The 19,515-nt window shown below is 41.6% G+C and overlaps 1 protein-coding gene across 15 annotated transcripts in view; it reads right to left on the reverse strand.

Moving 5' to 3' along the window:
* The window catches only part of ELMO1 (engulfment and cell motility 1), a 526,731-nt gene that overhangs the window by 119,571 nt on the left and 387,645 nt on the right, over positions 1 to 19,515 (reverse strand). The window contains exon 1 of one of the 15 annotated variants that reach the window (XM_059171580.1): positions 17,225 to 17,455. The exons of the other annotated variants lie outside the window; for them this stretch is intronic. The gene's annotated coding sequence lies outside the window, so the exon portion shown is untranslated. Of the gene's footprint in view, positions 1 to 17,224; positions 17,456 to 19,515 lie in introns of those variants that run through there. 15 annotated transcript variants of the gene reach the window in all.

Raw genomic sequence — 19,515 nt, forward strand, 5'->3', positions numbered from 1 at the left:
GTCCAGAATCCTCTCAGTTCATAATGACATTTTTTTTTCTAGATGAAATCACTCTATTTCTGTATTTTCCCACACAAAGAGTAATCATGGGCACACTCCCACGATATCAGTCTTCTTAAACTCGGTCTCCTATCAAAGAATATTTTCCCACATTTCTGATTTCCTTATGATAAATGACTTGATTTCAAGTAAGGGGGTCAAGGATCATATGAATTTTTCAGTTTTGGATACACACTGCCATTTTCAGAAAGATCACACAAATATATGTCTCAACCAACAAGTCACAGAATTTGCTCTGCTAGCAATTTGTGTATTTTGCCCCAAATACATGCACACCTAGTAATCTATAATTATTTTGCACACACGCGCGCGCGCATGTGTGTGTATACGTGCTAACTGAGCTTTACCTATCTATTGGCATACTGCCATCCCCAGTACTCATTAACAATATTTTAGTCATCTCCATGCCTGTTCCAATATCATTTTCAATTATAAACTTGTTAATTTGCATTTCCTCATATTTTCTTTGGCAAAATTGTCACTGGCTATTTGTTATTTAATAGAAGTAGTTCTTGGATTTACTTTAAGATTCTGTTATTTCTCTCTTTTCTAGTTTATTATCTTTATTATATCTTTCCTCTTGCCTTTTTTGCTCTTTCATTTTATAACGTGAGTTAAAACCCTGGTTCATTTATTTTCATTCTTTCCATAAAAATAGTAATTTTAAAAAAATAATTTTTCGGGTTCTCCTAAGGACAACTTTGGCTGTATCGTGTAAGTTTTGTCACAGCATGTTTTCATGGTCACCATTTTCTAAACAGCCTCCTACAGTAGCTTTGATTTCTGTTTTGATTCAGTAGTTACTGAGAAGCCTATTTCTTTAGGAATGTACTAAGGACTTTCGGCCATGTAAGTGACATATTTTTAAAGAGTTCCATGGATCCTTAGAAAAGAAGGCATACTTCCAGTGGAAGATACCAACTCAATAAGTACCTATTGGTTGACTTATTAATTATATTATTAAAATGTTCTCATGCTATTTGAAATATAACAATAATACAATGATGCTTTCTCAAAGCTGTATTTTTGTCCATTTCTTCTTGTATTTCTAGTTTTTTCTTTTCATTTTGATGATACTGCTGTGTTGTGAACATGTGAACACAGATTCATTAGAAAGAATGAAAGGGTGGTTTAATGTCAGTTTGGCAGTTATCTGTACAAAATAATTCTTCTTCCCATGTTAAGGTTTTTGGCTTAACTCTTCTCTGATGTCCATATTGTCATTCTTATTTTTTTCCTCATTTATGTGCTGAATTTTTGCTTTTCAGTCTTTTTTCTCTCATTTGCTTAGGAGGCTGTTTTGTGAGAACATGATTTATATCGTTTCTCAATCCAATTTAAGACCTTTATCTCTTCATGGGTGTAACCTAGTAGGTTCATGGTCACAATGGATAGTTTCTGTCATGTTCCATCTCCTCTCTAGTCCTGTGCCTTCACCAGGGGCCCAATGGAACCACCGAAGGAAGCTGGTGGTGACAGGATGGGTGGTGGTGTTTTTAAAAACTTAAATAAGCCTCACTTGCAATTCTGGTTTATAAAGCTGGTGTTATGGGCTGGGTTTTTCAATTTTAAAAGAATCAACAGGTAGGAATCACCAATGGATGAGAATCACTGCTCTAAGCAGTTCCAAAACAAACTCTAAACTGTATATCTCCAGTAATTAAAGTCAAGAATACACACACTTTCTGGTATTGATAATACTGTATGGCATTTTAATTTTTATTATTATTTTATCAAGATTTCTATTTTTTAAAGAATCCATTTTTGATGATTAAATTAAAAATAAATACAAATTTAAAATTTATAGTAAAAATATATACAGAAGAATATCATATTAAAAATGAAAATCTTCTTCTGGGTTCCCCAGCTTTGTTCTCCAGAGTTATTCATTGTCTTTTTCATTTCTTATTCATTTTCCTATATATATGCAAACCACACAAATCTATTCATACACCAAAACATAAACACACACACACACACACATACACACACACACCCCATGGATTACATGCTGTATATTTTCCTACTAACTTCCTTTGTTCACTGAGAAATAATTTATTGGTCATTTTTCCTCATCAAATACATATACAGTTCATTCTGTATAATAAACTTGTATTATCATAATTCGTTTAGACAGATGCCACTTGGTATCAGACACGATATCTTGGTTTGGGAAAGCCCACGCAAGTGTAACATATGGTGCTCTTCACCATGGGATATTTTTTTCAGATCAACTAGTTACAGAATAGTGGCCTAGGACTGACTTCCCTTGAAGCTTACAATTCTCTAATTAACTAGATAACGCTGTGTAGTATGATTTACTGTCTTCAAGCTTTTCACTGTTTTTGAAGATCCCTGAGAGCAAGATCTAGATTATTCTGTCTTTGGATTCCTCCTATTTACCAAGGCACGGGGCTAGGCCCTGAGTATTCCCTTGACAAATGCTCTTTGTCAATGAATGCTGGTGCCAGTGCAAAGCAACCACACCTCCGCTCTTCTGAAATAAGAGTTAAAACATTTGCTGTTTTCTGGGGCGCCTGGGTGGCTCAGTGGTTTAAAGCCTCTGCCTTCGTTTCAGGTCATGGTCTCAGGGTCCTGGGATCGAGCTCCACATCAGGCTCTCTGTTCAGCAGGGAGCCTGCTCCGCCCCCCCCCCCCACCCGCCTACTTGTGATCTCTATCAAATAAATAAATAAAATCTTTAAACAATTTGCTGTTTTGTTTTCTTCAATGCATGAACAAAAATCAAACCCAAATGAGTAGGTATGTGGTTGTGCAATGTCAGAGCTGTCCTTCAATCTGGAATCCCTCTTTCTCCAGAACTCTGACCTATGGGGTCAGAAAGAAGCAGTGGCCACTCAGAAGATCATGGATGCCCATGCAAGGGGACATCAGAGGATGGGCCAGGAGCCTGCCCAATGGAATGGACACCAGGATGGGCATACCATCCAAGGGGCTGGCTGGCCCCAGAGAGAGACTATCCCTTGAAACTCCCTGCAACTCACTGGTGAGGTTGTACCTATTATAATGTAAGAATAATTTAAACTAAGAGGAGCTTGGAAAAGTCTCCTTGGAGAGTTCTTCTTTAGCACAGAATGAAAGGTCTAAATATATTGAGTTTCACCAAACATTGTCTAAGAGGATGTGATAATTATCTACAAGTACTTAACAGGCCTTAGCACCAAGGTGAGGCATGAACTGTTTTAAGGTGCTTTATGGAGGTGTGAGAAAGTCTTGGCAGGTAGTGGTAATTAAATTAAATTGAGTAAAATTACATTTCAGCTGGGGATCTAGGAAGGTCTCCCTTGTCTCTCAAACAAGGGTCCCTAAGGATATGTTCAGTCATTTAAAGTCAAACTGGGCCAGTTAGTAGAAAACATGAGAGAAAGAATCATCTTAAATGGGGTTGGCAGAAACTGAAGTAGGGAGTAGTTAGCTGGTTTAATTAGTCACATTGTCCCTTTTGCTTCAAAGGGTTGTAAACACCTCACTACCGACTCTAGCTGGGAAGGAAAGATCATCAAAATTCCAGTGACTCAGAAAAGCAATATTACTGAGAGATCTGAGCTTGGCATTATTTACCTACCAAATTTGCTCTTTGAAATGTGTTTGGTCAGCTGTGCATTGCTTCTGTGACTAGCTGTATTTGTCCAAAGGCTAATTAGCTCGAAGGGTAAAAAGATCAGTGAGTTAATCCATAATCTCAAGTGACTGATGAAATCTCATTGCCAAGTGGTGCTGGAGCAGATACTTTTTCAAGGGTTAATAAGGCATGATAGCTATTCTCAAATATTAGGCTTTGCAAGAAAAAGACAGGATAAAACAAGAGAAAAGACAATCCTAGATTTGGGGCAGGGGGAAAGCCCTTCTAACATTGATATGGCAATTTCATGAACAAATCTTTGAGAATTTCAGGGGACACGTGGGTAGTACTTGCTGGGTGATTCATGGGTTCTGAAGTGGTCTTAGGCAGAGGTTGTTCTTTTTGGTCCCTCAATAATACAATGAACATTTGACTGTTGAGCACTTACTATGTGCCAAGAACTGAGTTTTAATGTTATGAACCCAGCTGATCCTCGCAATAACCTAACAAGGCAGGTGCTGTTATTCCTCAGTTTAACAAGTGATGCCATTCATGCCCCAAAGTCACATGGCTACTAAAATTTAAACCCGAGGGCTCTGGCTCCAGAAGTTTTTATCTTAACTGCTCTTCTGCACTGCTCTAGGGGGAAGGAGGGAGACTAGGGGTGTCTCTGGTTCTGGTCCTCTGTTGTTAAATGCATTCTGGTAACAACTTGTGCTCTGATGGACCATGTCATGTAGTAATTTCAAAACACAGCTAAACATAAAAATCACTGGGCTTTGGGAAGTCCATTAAAAGAACCTGTGCTTTTCAGGCCACCGTATTTTTTGTGAGGGCTACTGTCAGAAGTACCAAGTACCATAGACTGGGTGGCTTAAACAACAGAAACTTATTGCCTCCTGGTGTTGGAGGTCAGAAACTCGGGTCTGAACCCAAGGTACAAGGGGTTGGTTCCTCCTTTAGAGGGATTTGTCCCAGTTCTCTCTTGGCTGGTAGGTGGCCATCTTCTCCCTGTGTCTTTTCATGGTCTTATCTCAATGCATTTCTATTCCTGTGTCCAAAGTTCTCCTTTTTATAGGGACAAAGGCAGATTAGGGCCTCTTCTAAAGATTTCATTTTAACTTGCTAAGCTTCGTAAAGACCCTGTCTCCAAACAAGGTCATATTCTAAAGTAGTGATGATTAAGAACAGCCTCTGGTTTTTGGAGGAAGACAGAATTCAACCCAAAACATGAATCAAGGTTACTAGGCAGGTGTAAACTCCACCTGTGTGGTACAATCCACCATCCATGCAGCCTGAGGACAGCACAGGCTCCCCTCAGTTCTGCAGGGACATCCTAAAAAGCCCAGCCTTCTACTTCCTGGAAGGGCACAGCTTTCTTTCTTTCCGCTAGCTGACCAACACAAGGGCCAACGTAGGGGCTTGTGAAGGATTTTTCTGATCTCTAAGACTGAGCCCAGCCATTTACAAGGTCACTCTTTGACCCTGTCCTGCTAGAGACCAACATTTCCATCAGCTACCCATCAAGGTTGTGGGAGAAGAGCTTGATTGAGGGTTGAGGTACTCATATGGGGCTCAATTTGCTCCATGAAAAAGAGACAATCTCCTTAAACTTAAACTATGGAAAGTCACATGCCTGATCCTGTCTTCAAGGGCAGTGGTCTTCCTATTTTGAAAAAAAAAAAAGTCTATGTATACTCTCTATGTACACATTTTTCAAGTTGATGGTTGAAATTTTTCATCACAGTTGAAATAGTTGCAAAGAACATAATTTTCAGGGTATTATAATATTGGTAGAAAAAACTGTTACATCACTTTTTTAAATGTATCCTTGGGTACACATACAATAGGGATTTTACACCCTTAATTACTCATTTAAAAATATATGAATAAGCTCTTTTTTAAGAGTTGGGAATTTTACATCATTTTTCTCCTTTAATAACAGGTCTACAAACTTTCCAGGTAAAAGGCCAAATACTATTTTAGGCTTTCCAAGCAGTCTCTGTCGTAGCTACTCAACGATGTCACTATAGCATGAAAGCGGTCTTAAACAGCATGTAGATGAATAGGCATGGCTAGGTCCCAGCACATTTTATGTACAAGGATAGCAGTGGGCTAGATTTGGCCCATGGGTTCCTGCCTGCCACCCTGTCTCAGAACTCAAATGCCCATTCCACTTCCCATTGTTCCCATTCTAGCCCAATGCTACTCATACAGAATTTTAGCATGATAGAATTGTATGCTTCAAAGTCAACCATGAATCATACTATTACACTTCTCTGAAACAAAAACATCTATATACTAAAATCTAATGTGAAATACATTTTCTGTGAACAGGAGGCTATTATAAAAATAGTCTTCCTCATTCAGTTTAATGGTGCCATCATTAATATAAAGTAATTGGAACAAATATATGACAAATGTTGATGGTTATTAAACTCAAGAGAAATATTTCATTGGGACTCCATCTCTTATTAAGATGGGAACCCATTGATGGATCTTTATTTGAAGGACCGGTCACATGCCCCTCGGGGCTCTTAGAGAAGGTTTCCATGGTTTGGGCCGCACAGTATTGTGAGACCTGATGAGGGTGAGAGGGGGCCTTTCCTTTGTCAAGAGAGAGCAGGCTGCTGGGGGGGGGGGGTCACAGGCACCCTCTCAAGATGGGTTGTTTTTTTTTTAAAAGATTTTATTTATTTATTTGACAGAGAGATCACAAGTAGGCAGAGAGGCAGGCAGAGAAAGAGGAGGAAGCAGGCTCCCTGCTGAGCAGAGAGCCCGATGCGAGGCTCGATCCCAGGACCCTGAGATCATGACCTGAGCCGAAGGCAGAGGCTTTAACCCAATGAGCCACCCAGGCACCCCTCAAGATGAGTTTTAAGGCACAAGTGGAAATTGAGAAAAGTGGAAATGGATCACCTTAAAACTATGCATGCCTGCTTTTCCTTTGAGAAGTCTTTACATCGCTTCAGGGCATGAGCACCCCAGACTGAAGACTACTCTTCTAATGCATTAGTTATAAATCAATGTGCAGGGAGCGAGGCTGAAATGAAAGCACTAAACATTGGGAAAAGGAACCCAGGCATGGGAATCAGACCTGGATTTCAATCCCATTCTGCCACTTACAGGAAGGATAATGAGCTAACTCTCTACATCTGTTTCCTGATCTGTGAAAAAGGGATCTAATGCCTTTTAACATTGCTCTTCAAGCTGCAATGAAATGTATTAGCATAAAGGACGGGGAAATAGAATTGGTGCTAAAGTCTCCCTTGAGTCCCACTCTCTGTCCTGTGAGTATAGGGGGATATGCTCTTTGATAAAAACCTGTATCCTAAGAAGTATGGTACATAGAAGCAATGAATATTATTGAGCCATACAAAAGGGGAGGAAATTCTACCATTTGTGGTAACATTTGTGCTAACATGGATGGACCTTGGAGGTGTTGTGCTAAGTGAGAGAAGTCAGAGAAATACAAATAGTGTATGATCTCCCTTATATGTGGCATCTAAATAAACAAGCCACCACGAACTCAATACCAAACTCATAAAAAAATAAGAGATCAGATTAGGGGTTACCAGAGGCGGGAGGTGGGGGGAAGGGGAACTGGAAGAGTGTGGTCAAAAGGTACAAACTTCTGGTTGTAAGTCCATACTAGGAATGTGTTGTACAACATGGTGAACACAGCCCTGCCGTGTGGTATATAGGAAAGTTAAGAAAGTAGATCCTAAGTGTTCTCATCCAAGGAAAAATTTTTTCTTTTCTTTTTATTGTATCTATATGAGAAGATGGATGTTAACTGAACCTACTGTGGTCATCACTGCTCATGTGTAAATCACACAATCATGTTGTATGCCTTGAACTTACAGTGATGTATCTCCATTAGTTCGCAATAAAAGCAGGAAAAAAAAAAACCCACAACATTGTGTCTTGACAGACCACTGCATGTAGTAATTTTAAAATAACAGCTATATTAAGAAGAATAATTTAAAAAAAAACACAGCTTGGGAAATTCCATTAAAAGGACCTATACCTATGTAAAGTGCCTAGCACCTAGAGGGCATAATTCTTATAACCACCAGGCAAGCATTTCTGACATTACTCTGGCCTTGAAGTCAGTGATGGAGTGAGATTCTTAACTACACCAGGGACGGGAGAGAGAGACAGTGCCACACATCCTTGGCGCGATTACTACAGTGCTCAGAGCGCTAAGAGATTTTCCCCATCCCCTGCTACTCATACCTCTCCCCAGGGGAAGTGGAATTGCAATAGCTCTCTATCACCATCATTGCAAATTCTTTCTTCCTTGACAATTCTAACAGTTTAGAAGCCTTTGGTAAAGTGAATATTTTTGGTTCATCTATGTTACATTTCTAGGCTGCTTTGCAAAAAGTAGGATAGTGGAGTTTTTCTTCAGTTTTTCTTCATTGTTCATTTTCACCTCTGTGCCAGCAAGGCCATATTAAGTAACAGACCACGGGGAACAAAGGCAAAAAGCAAGGGCAGTTATTGGCCAGTTTGTTTTTATCAATAACTTTCAAGTTGTTTTGAAAGAACTCTTACAAAAGCCCGACTTTTAAAAAGTGGATCTTTATTCTTTATGTAAACGGACGGGAAAATGAATACGTAAGTGAATATACAAATGAATTTGAATACAGCTGACCCCTGAACTGTGTGGGGTTTAGACATACTAATACAGTTGAAGAGCTGCATGTAATTTTTACTTCCCCAATACTTAACTACCAACAGCCTACTGTTGATCAGAAGTCTTACCAATAACATAGTCGATCAATACATGGTTCATGTGTTATATGCATTATATACTGTATTCTTAAAATAAGTAACCTGGAGAAAAGAAATTGTCATTAAGAAAATCATAAGGAAGAGAAAATACATTTATAGTACCATATTGTAAAATCCACCTATAAGTGCATTCAAACCTGTGTTCTTCAAAGATCAACTTACATAAATAATTGGTTGGTTGGGAATTTTGTTATCATAGTCTCTCAATTCTGGACAACTTTGAGGTTAATGATTGCATGAAAAACAAACTTCCACGCAGGTTAATCCACAGACGTTCACAGATTATTTTTGTTCCTAGATAATACCCAGTCCTAGAATACGGAGCAAGCATTCAGCAAATAGTGGTTGTTGACTGAATTGAGACAGCAAGGAAATGTAAACATTGTCCCTTGTCAAGAGACATATTAACAAGTCCATTAATTTCTCTGAGTCTCACTTCCTTCACCTGTAATAAGGTAACTGCACATGGCAACCCTTCCCTCCCCACCCAAGGGCCCACTGGGCCCAGAAGTAGGCCCTAAGCAGCCTCCACCAGAGTACCTAAGTTGTCACCAGACAGAATCTATTTGCCATCCCAGGACTCAGGATTCTTTAATATCTGGGATGTGAGAGGTTTATGGTAAATAAATAACCAGATTAACAAACAAAGACATCACCCATTCTCCTTTCTTGACAGAATAGTAATTCAGGGGCATACAATGCATGCTTAGGAGGATGGAGGAGAGAAGAAAGCTACCAAGAAGTACCTGGGAACCTGCATATGGAAGAACCAAAAATATATATATTTTCCAAAGGTTTATTATGTCTTCATGAAGAAGAGAGAGTGAGTTGGGGCAGGATGGCTAAAACTTGGCAATCCAGACAGACTTACGGGCCATATGCAGAGACCAAGAACATCTTTCATTTAACCAATATAAAAGCCACCAGTTATTTACGATAGGTCACAGCCTTCCTGAATGCCCCAAGGCATCTGCCAAGAAGCACAATATCGTTTGATCTTAACTGGCCTCCAAAATCAGGAAAGCATACATCACTATCCTGGAGCTTCTGACTCTTGCTCCAAAAACATATTTCCAGTGATTTCTTCTCTGTAAACAAGGCTGAATTGTTAAGAGATACTGGATATGAAGTAGTAACAGTAATACCTTATATATTACCTTATGTACAATCCACAGAGCACATGGGATATGTTGTTTGTTCTCTGAATATTTCTATGTATCTGATGGGTTAGATATTCTCTATATTTTGTACATGAGGAAAAAAAGTTACTAAAGATTGGAGAGGCAATATGGCAAGACCTAAATGTTACTGGTAGCTAACCTGGGGCTTCACTCCAGGCTCTTTGTTCTAAGGGTGGTGTCCTTTTCCCTCTGGGTGGCCTCTGATGCTAGCAGGGCTGGGATAATCTCTGAGGGTTTAGGAGAGTGATCTGAGAGCAGACAGCATATGCCCGCCTAGCACTCTAGCTGTCCAGTTAGAGAACCTTCCATAGCCAAAGAGTTGAGCTAGACATTCTCTGAGACAACAAAAAATAAATGGCTTCTACTCATGGAATATAATTGTACTATTGTCTCCTTGCACAGAGCATTATGGTGCTCTCATCACTTACACAGACTCCATAATTTAATTTCCATTCACCAACAGCCTTGTGAGATATGCACCTTTACTTCCATTTTTACAGATGAGAGAACTAAGGTTCAGAGGGTTTAAGTAGTCATCTACCTAGACCTCAAGAAATTTTCAGGAGGACAGAAGGATCTCCTATTTGGTGGTCTTTGCAAAGTTTCTTAGGTATGCTTTGCAGTGAAGTTTGAACCTGGCTTATGGAATCCAGAGTGGGAGCTTCTCTCCACTGACCCCCTCTGTTCTCTAAAGCTGGAAGGGTGTGGGTACTAGGAAGAATGCTAATGGATCGTACCAACATAGCATCCCAGAGCCCCAGGCTTGGATTGAGCCCTTAACATTAAGTAGTCTGGACTGACACTCAGTATCAGTATGGGGGGCTTTCAGACCAGTTCCTACTTTGATACCATTCTTTGTATATGATAGAACATCTGTAATGCATATTTCACATTGCTGGACCGTCAGACATGAGTGAGTTCCATCACAGGTGCTAGGACCCATGGCCTGGCTGGCTCCAATTAGAAATGATCTGCCCAAAGGTCAAGTCTGTCAGTATGGGCTGCTAGTATGAAGGCCCGAGTTCCATTAGCTGATGGGTGCTTCCTTCCAACCAGGCGAATAGATGTTAGAACTGCCCCAGATGCTATCTCAAATGTTCAGCTATAAAAATTCCAACCAAGTCAGAATGAAACTTTATTTCATTATGCTTCCAGGTCTGGGAATGATGCCAGTGAACTGCTCTCCTTGACAGGTCTCTCATCACTTATAGCTTAAAGGAAAGGAAAAGTGAGCTCCCAAAGTGCCAGGCTGCAGCCCTCCTTGTCAGATGGCAACACCTCCCTGGAACAGCTGAGCAAGAAGATGAGTAAAGGACTAACATTCCCTTATTCCTGAAACCCTGCATACTGAGGATAATTCCCTGTGTGTTTCCTTTTCAAAGTCTTGCACAATGCACAGAGCTGAGAAAAAGACATAGGAGAGGGATGAAAAATCAGTTTCAGCTGTAAGCCAGTTCTGATTGGTTGGTAGTGGCTGCCTTGGTGCTTGTTAAGAGGGATTCTGAAGTTCCATCTAGGAACAGTGGGAAAGATTGCTATGGTCGATGCAACATGAGCCCTAGAGAACAGATGGTTTGCAATCTTGACCTTGGAACTCATCAAGTCTTAACTTCTCTCTATACCTGTGTGTAGGTGCTGTGGAGCAGAAGGTTTAAATGATTTACAGAATTCAGTTGCAAAACTATAGACAGGAAGTCAAAGCCTTAGGTTCTAGATTACTGCTCTGTCATCTAGATGAGTACTTTTCTAGTCCTGGATTTCTAGAATGTCACAGATGGTTTGAAACTCGTTAGCATATCAGTGGACTTCAAAATCCTGTGGCAATTCAAAGATAATTATTGTGATGCTAATTTCACTTATGTAATAGCTATTTCCCGGTGTCTCTGTGCTCACTGAAATCCTACAGCACCTCCTTCCACTCATGATAGTCTTGGGTGTGGCCAAACAGCGGATTCACAAAGCAAATCATCTCACTCTTAGCTTCAACCCTGCTTCTGGTTTAATTTACTTGGTCTGCCAGTGTTGCCTCAGGAAAGATGATAAAATCCTGCCATGAAAAGAAACAAGTTGCCAAGAGGCCACACAACCCAATCCAGCGAACATTTCTGAGTGCTTATGTGCACAAGGCCTATTCCTTGGGAATTCTGTCCAACGTGCAGGAAATGGGTATAGCTGGACCGGAAGGTGTCCCTGGTATTAGGGATGGTATTGAACTGTAGGGATTTTTTCCCTCCCTTTCTCAATGTTTTGTGAGATTTCTAAAAGATCTCTTTATTAACCAAAGATTTAAGCAGACCAAACGCAGAGCGAGCTATATCCTTCTACTTGCAGATCTGGCTGCGAATGTCAATGTCAGGACATCTCTAGGAGGCTGGGCCCGGATGCCTGTAAGAAGGCTTTGCAGCATGATTTGGATCTAGCTTCCTGAAAAGGTTGATTACATTTTCATAATTGGTTTTACATTAAAAAGAAAAAACCTTGGGGGAGTGAATAAATAGAATAACATATGATGTTGAAGGTAAGGATTTTAAGACCAAATTAACTGTAAGAACTACTTAGTCAATATTTTCCAGCTAAACAAAATTTGCAGAATTGAGTAAGATGACAGCAATTAAATCATCCCTTAGCCTCAATTTATACTTGTCTTCATAACAAATTATCTGTTTGCAGCAGACTTACCCTCTCAATCAAGGTTTGCTTAGCCTATTATTAAAACTAAACCCACGTGTCCTGAACATACTGTGTTGAAGGTGGCGGCCCAACGTGTGGTGAGCGGTGGGGCCACCATATCTGTGGACAGAAACATGCCACAGATGGGGAATGTTGACTTTCTGCAATAGGAAATGGTACACCTTCACATTCCTCTATGCCAAGCAGACTAATGGAAAAACCAAGATTTTCTACATGTTGAGTGTTGCATGTACAATGGTTAAGGGCAAAAGTAAACAAGTTTGTGAATACTAATGTTCTGTTAATCTCTCTGTCGCCAGGGAAAGTCTTCCAGGTACTTCACAGAGGAAGAGAGGAAGGAGCTATAGCATGATGATGAGATAGAAGTCACTGGCCTAATAAATAAATAAATAAAATCTTAAAAAAAAAAAAAAAAAAAAAAAGAAGTCACTGGCCTGGTAGAGCAGGAGAGCTCTTTAGAGCCCAGCACTGCCCGGTCTAGTAGACTAGTCACTAACCACACGTGGCTATGGAAACCTTGAAATACGTGGCTAGTATGACTATGCAAGTGAGTTACAAATTCTATTTAACTTTAGCTAATCTATATTTAAAAATTGATACTTCAGTTATTGAAAAACTTTTGTGTATGTTTGGAAGAAGTTGGGTCCGTGAATCTACCTTTTTAACTATAAATTTTATGAAATCTAAAAACAGATTTCCTGTGAAAATTCAGTATCCAAATTCAGTTGTGCTGTCAGTGTAAATTACATGTTGGATTTCAAAGACTTAACATAAAAAAATTGAATATAAATATTTTTGTTAATAATTTTGCAGTTGCATGCTAAAATATTTGGGGCATACTGGGTTAAATATATATATTATTAACATTTATAGGCCTGCTTTTTCTTTTTTTTACTTTTTACATGTGATAACTAAAAAAAATGGAAATTACACACAGAACTTGCATTGTATTTCCACTAGACAGTTTTGTTCTAGAAAGAGATCGGCTATATTATCCCTGTAGGACATTATTTTTTTTGAATAGCTATTGAAATTGTCTTTTACACATTCACATACCTAGTGTAATAGTAGAAAGTGCATACTATTAGGCATGCATAGCAAATAACCCACATTTTTAAAACCTGCTACTGAGACCCCTACAGATTCTTTTTCTGTTGAATGCAATCTGGCTTGTACATTCTGGTCTGCTATTTCTTTATATGTCAAGCTGGAAATTTCAAGGACATCAATAGTTTTTCTTTCTCTGTCTAGTGGCCTAACTCCTTCCCCTCCATTTGTCATTAGTTAAATCTTTGGTGGGAATGTCAGTTTATAAAACAGATAGAAATGGGAGTGGAGGACTCACTCACCCACCGACCCTGCTCCACATTTCCCCAGTCCTGTCAACGCCCCCAACTCTGACTGACGTGGTTTGAAAACTGTGTCACATTCAACGATTTTCAGGTCTAATCTGAGTCTTCAGCTGCTTCATCCATGTACATCCTCCACCACTACGTGGAATCTCTCTCTGAGCTGGGTCTATTTGCAGGATCTTTAGAAAGCATGGTGGCCTTGGTGACTCCCACAACCACTGAGGGTCACGCACGCCCCCAGACTGAAGGCACTGTTGTTCCTGGTTTTTCAGGGGCCTCACTGTTGCTACAGCAACTGTGAATCGAGCAAAGGGCAGCCATGGATCTAATGACCTTCCACCTCCCACAGATGGCCCAGGAGGAGCCCGTCTTATGCGGAAACTGACCTAGAGCCTATCAGTCAAAGAAACACTCCTCGGAACAAGATGGCATATCATACAGTAACACAAGGGGATAAACAAATGGGGCATTTTGGTAACGACGTTTTACTTAACTCCAACATCTTTTCCTAAATGACACTGTAAACTATTCACCCAACCACCCGAAAAGGCCTTTCTAATTTGACTTTGATTATCACAATGATGGTTGAATCCAATTCCTCATGGTCTGGTTCAGCCAGGTGGACTGAGGGGAGGAGACCTCCTTCCCCTGTCCGTTCGCTCTCCTTCCATCCAGGGATGCAGCAAACAGGTAAGTCAACATGTGTGAAAACACAAACCACTTGCCATGTCCTGGTTTGGTAGACATAGGCAAGTTCCTTGACGTTTTGGTGATTCAATCTCTTCATTTAGAAAACAGGTATAAAAGCCATCCTGTTGGGGCTGTTTTAAAGCTTCAGTGATTTACTACATCTCCAGACATACTGGATAGTGCTTGCCACACCGCAAATGCTCAGGGCAGGTTAGCTTTTCCCATTGTGACTGATTGCAATCCAATTGCTAGGGGACATGGATTCTATCATTCCAATTCTCAGTGCTGAACTTCAGAGATTGGATTTAACATACTCATATTCACTGTGACCTCTCAGGCAACTCTGACAGTCACGTGAAAATCTGAGGGAATTCATTTTTCTTTACCTTTCCATATGAGCCTCTAATACGTCCCACATCCCACAAACACCATGCAGAGGCAGAAGGAAGCAGCCTTCTCCTTCAGGACTGAACAGGTAGCTGTTCTGGCAGCTGAAGGAGCATGTTCCTTTCAAGTCCTGTGATCCTAGTTTCACTAACACCACAAGCTGAGAAGTGAAAAACCACCACATTCTAGAACTGTTCCCAAGACGTCTTCATTCCAGCCCTCAGTGAGAACATGCAGGACCTCATTCAAGGACTGAAGCCACCACTTGAGTCAGAAGTTGACTGGCACAGGGCCGGGCAGTATTTAACGAGCCCTTTGCAAAAAGGAGATAAGAAACTTGAGGGTATAATAAATTCTTGGCTTTTTACCTGGGACAGAAATCCTACATGACCCTGAAATGCGGGCTGTCATCAGAGTTATAATGTGATCATGCATTCATGGATTTTCTTAGGGCCAGGGGAGAGTTTCACAGCTTGCAAATTCTTAAGACTTTCATGATCCAAAAATAGGTTAGTAACTACCCTTAATTTTTTTTTAAACATTTTTAGTGCTTCCATAAAAGGCTGTTTCTTCTCTCATTCTTGCCAACAGGTGCCAGTGCCTCACTCATGGCAGTGACGCGAATGGGGGAGAGAAGAGACCGAAAGAGGAGGGAGGGTCATTCTAACGAAATGACGTCATTTAATGCACGTCCGCTTAAAAACCAGACTTCCTCAAAACTGGGCGTGGGTCAAGGTGTGCCTAGGAGTGAGATGTAATCGGTTGAGTCCCCCTGCACACACTTGCCTCCGATCAGGGGGAATTCTCAATTTGGCACACCATCTTGAGCCTCTTGGGATCAGAAGACAGTCTCTATTTTTAGAGGAGTCTTCAGCTAACATGACAGGTCACTGACCTGGCCAAGTGACCGGGTTCCCCATGCTGTCACCCACAGGGAGGAAACTTGGCTCTCTCTTCCCATGGCATCAGGTCCGAAGAGCAGGTCAGGTCTCTTCCAACCCCCCTCGCCCTGCTTTCAGGTCTTCTCCAGGAGAAACCTTCCTAGCTCTTTTGTTTCTTTACCCACCCACCAGAGATCCCATTTAGGACACAGCAAATCCCCTTTTACAGCCACGTGAAGACCTACAACACTCTCTTCTGTCAAAAGGACATTGTTATAAAGGACTAGCTGGGAAGATTTCCCATGTTCAACTATTTCACATGCAAGTATTTCTGAACCAGATGATAAGGCTTTCCTCTCTCTTTCCCTCTGTTGTTTGCACCCAAGTGAACTGTAAATAGAAGACATGCAGTATGCTGTCAGTGTTCCTGGCACATGAGATGGGGAATTACATTAAAAAAAAAAAAGTAACAGTGATGAAGCCTCAAAACCCGCAGAGATGCTGGGGAGAGGTTCTTATGCAGAGATGGAAGCCCCAAGTTCAGCCCCCGCTCCCCACACCCACGCCGAAAGCAATGCTTCTCCTCCCCATGTTCAGAAAGATTATAGTCCCCCTGGAATCCTACCCAGTGCTTGAGTTCTTTCTTGCCACATATATTTTTAAGTTTGCAACTAGAAGGGTCTCTAAAGGCAGAGAGTTTTTCCTTCCCCATGTTGTCTCTCCATTGCCTGTTTACAGCAGTGCCTTCTTCTTTTTTCCTGCTTCTACCCAAAGAAATCAAGAATTTCATCACCAGTGTCAGAAAATTAAACCCCAGGGAGGAAAGCAATAGCTCAGAGCAGCCCTTCCCTGGAGAAGAGCCAATCCTTGAATATAACTTTGCAAACCCTGTCTGGTTTTCAGGGGCTGAAAAGGATGCAAAACAGAGTCATTTGGAAGCGTGGTTTTTGGCAGCTAAAATCTCTCTGACTGTACTTCAGCTCATCTTTGCAATTAATTTTTAAAAAGAGAGAGAACATATTTTGATTTAGAGACTGGTTTCATGACAGAAGTCAGGGGCATGACCTAGCTCGGTTGCACACTTTCCAAGCCGAGAGCAGCAGTGCACACCAAACAGATGCCCCCTTCTGCGCTTGGGGGTCTGAAGAAGTGTTTGACAGACCATCGTAACAACATCTCTCTTCACAATGCAAACACCGGCAACACAGTCAAGCTGCTTAATGTTCAGCTCTGTGCCTGCACCTTTCTCCCTCTTCCCAGCAATGCACAGGATGATTCTCACTAATTTAGTTTTAAAAGCATGTTCTTCAGAAATGGATCTATACCCAGGCAGATAAAGCACAACTCCACTCCTCCTCCTAATCCTAACTAGACAAGCCAGTGTTCTGGTATAATACAACTACAAATCTGATCCTACCCAAGCAATGCATGCAGCCTTTGGAATACAGAAGCTCACACATCACAGGAACCCCAGAATGCCTGCTCTTCCATGTGCTCGTTGCAATTCATAGTTTTCTCGGCAGACAATAGGACAAAGCTGCATTTTAGCGCCGGCTGCGGATACCGGCGGACAGATGTGTAAGACTCAGGTTTACTCACCAAGCTCCCGTAAGTCCATCCTTCCCAACTACAAAGACTGCTGCTAAGCTGCTGCCGCCACCAGATGACTTAGAGCCGTCCCCCAGAAGAACAATGTGCTGGAATACCGGATGGTTCCCGAGTAAGCTTGTTCACAAAACAGGTTTCCAGTCGAGCCATGTGAATGGAGACCTGCCACACACCTTTGAATGGCACACACTTCGAGTCCAGAAGAATAAGCATGTAGCTTTGCTTATGTTTATGGAGCTCGAGCCCAGGGGTGCTCCGATTGGCAGGAATCGCAGAAAGATCAGCCAATCAAAGGGAGCCTCCATTTCAGGGAAACTCCTGCTCATTTATTTAGCATCTTCAGAGATCATCGGCTTTTCTAGGAAGAGCTTTTCTCTTATAGTATCACAAGAGAAAAATAATCACTTCATTTCAATATTGTGCCCTATGCTCTTTCATCAATAAACACAGAGCTCCTCTTCTCGGCATTCAATACCTCCACTTTTGTTATAAAGAACTTTAAAAAGAGAGAGAGAAAGAGGAAGAAGGAGAAAAAGAAAGAGCTGGTGATGGGCTGGAGATAGTTCATATTCATCAGCCTCCACCTTGTTGGGAGGAAGGGGGGGGGGAGCGCCTGGGCTCAATAATTACTGATTCTGTTGCCATGGAAACAGACTGGCTGCAGTGAGTTGGATTCGTGTAGAACATCTGCTGCCAGACCCATAATCAACGGCAATCTCCTCTCTCCCCCTCTCCCTACTTTTATGTGATAGTGAGTTTGCGTTCTCTCTTCTTCTCTTCCCATGCAGTTTTTTGCCCACAAATGGCATATAACTGCCTTATTTCCTACATGCAGCACACGCGCGCCCAGAGATGCATGCACACAGGAGGGCGACCCAGCGGGACGCATACTGAAGAATCTATACTCGGATTCCTGTCCAGAATGTAAACAAACATCGACACTGCGCCTCCACCCCTAATGAAAATGTATTGTAAATTAACTTCAAGAGTGAGGGCGTTATCTTTTAAGATATCTGTCACCTGAGAGTCCTGAAAGCCCCCAAAGAAAAGTTTGCACTGGCATTTCTCAGAGGGCACTGTGATGGTTCCCAGCAAATCTCTGTAACGAAGCGATTGAACGGAGAAGCTTGTAAAAGATTTTTAAGCCCCAAACCTTTAGGCTCAGCTCCTTCTCTTGCGCTAGCAGCTCACAAGGCACGCTGAACACGGGTGGGAGAGGTATCTCCCTGGGGATGTCGTGAGTCCATTTACCTGGCCCCTGGCTCCTCTCCTGTTTGCACCAAAATCGCCTAGTTACAGGTACCAGAGTTAATGACGGACTCTGGATGTGCTATCTTTCTCCTTAACAGCAGGGGCCGCCACTGAGCAATAAATGGCTACATGGCCTGGTCAGACACCAGAGGGGACTTGGATAGTGGTAATCTTACCTGTGTGCCTGTGGAAGGCTTCAACTCTACAAAGACTGACTGAAGATGGCAAATGTCAAAGAAGGTTATGACTTTGGCTTACATTAGAAGGAAAGGAATTATTCTCTGTCCCATTATGATGAATTTCAAGAACTTCTCCTTCCTGAAGGCCTCTCTACAAACCCGGTGCCCTCAGACCATCAATGACACACAGCAAGCTTCAGAGGGGGCTTTGCACATCTCCGGCTCTTGAAGCCAAGTGAACTATCCATCTGTCACCTACTTACAGTCTCATAAGCAACAGTAACTCTGAGCCTCCTTTATTCTGAAAGGACTCCCAGCCCAAACCCCATTCTCCTCTACCTCCAAGTGCTCCACTCTAGCACAGTGGTCTTGGTGTTGAATTTGTCCCTTCAGAAATCTGAATCCTGATTTTCCATTTTATCTCTTTTTGCCCCTGTGAGCTCGGATAGGAATTCTCACTTATGTTCATCCTGTCTCGCACCCAAACCCAACTCTGGCCATCTATCTCAGCTCTGTCCACATGACCTCCACCACCCAGGACGGTGGCTATCTCAGGTCTTTTGACCGCCACTCTGGAACATATTGACCCTCTTCTGCCTACTCTCTTCTGCCATGAGGACACCTACCCCCGTCCTCTCACCCTGGTGAGACCCTCCAAATACCACTGTTTTTATGTAGCAACATGGCATTCCAACCTGGTCTTCCCTTAAGCAAAATTTAATCATTCATTCCACAAATTCTGAGGGTTTATATGTCAAGCACTGTGACCAAACAAACTGGCATGGTTTTTACCTTATGGCACAAGAACTTGAGTGGAGGACGAAAAAATATGAAAGTATAACTTTCATATCG

The sequence above is a fragment of the Mustela lutreola genome, chromosome 4 (assembly GCF_030435805.1).
Source record: "Mustela lutreola isolate mMusLut2 chromosome 4, mMusLut2.pri, whole genome shotgun sequence".
Classification (NCBI taxonomy): domain Eukaryota; kingdom Metazoa; phylum Chordata; class Mammalia; order Carnivora; family Mustelidae; genus Mustela; species Mustela lutreola.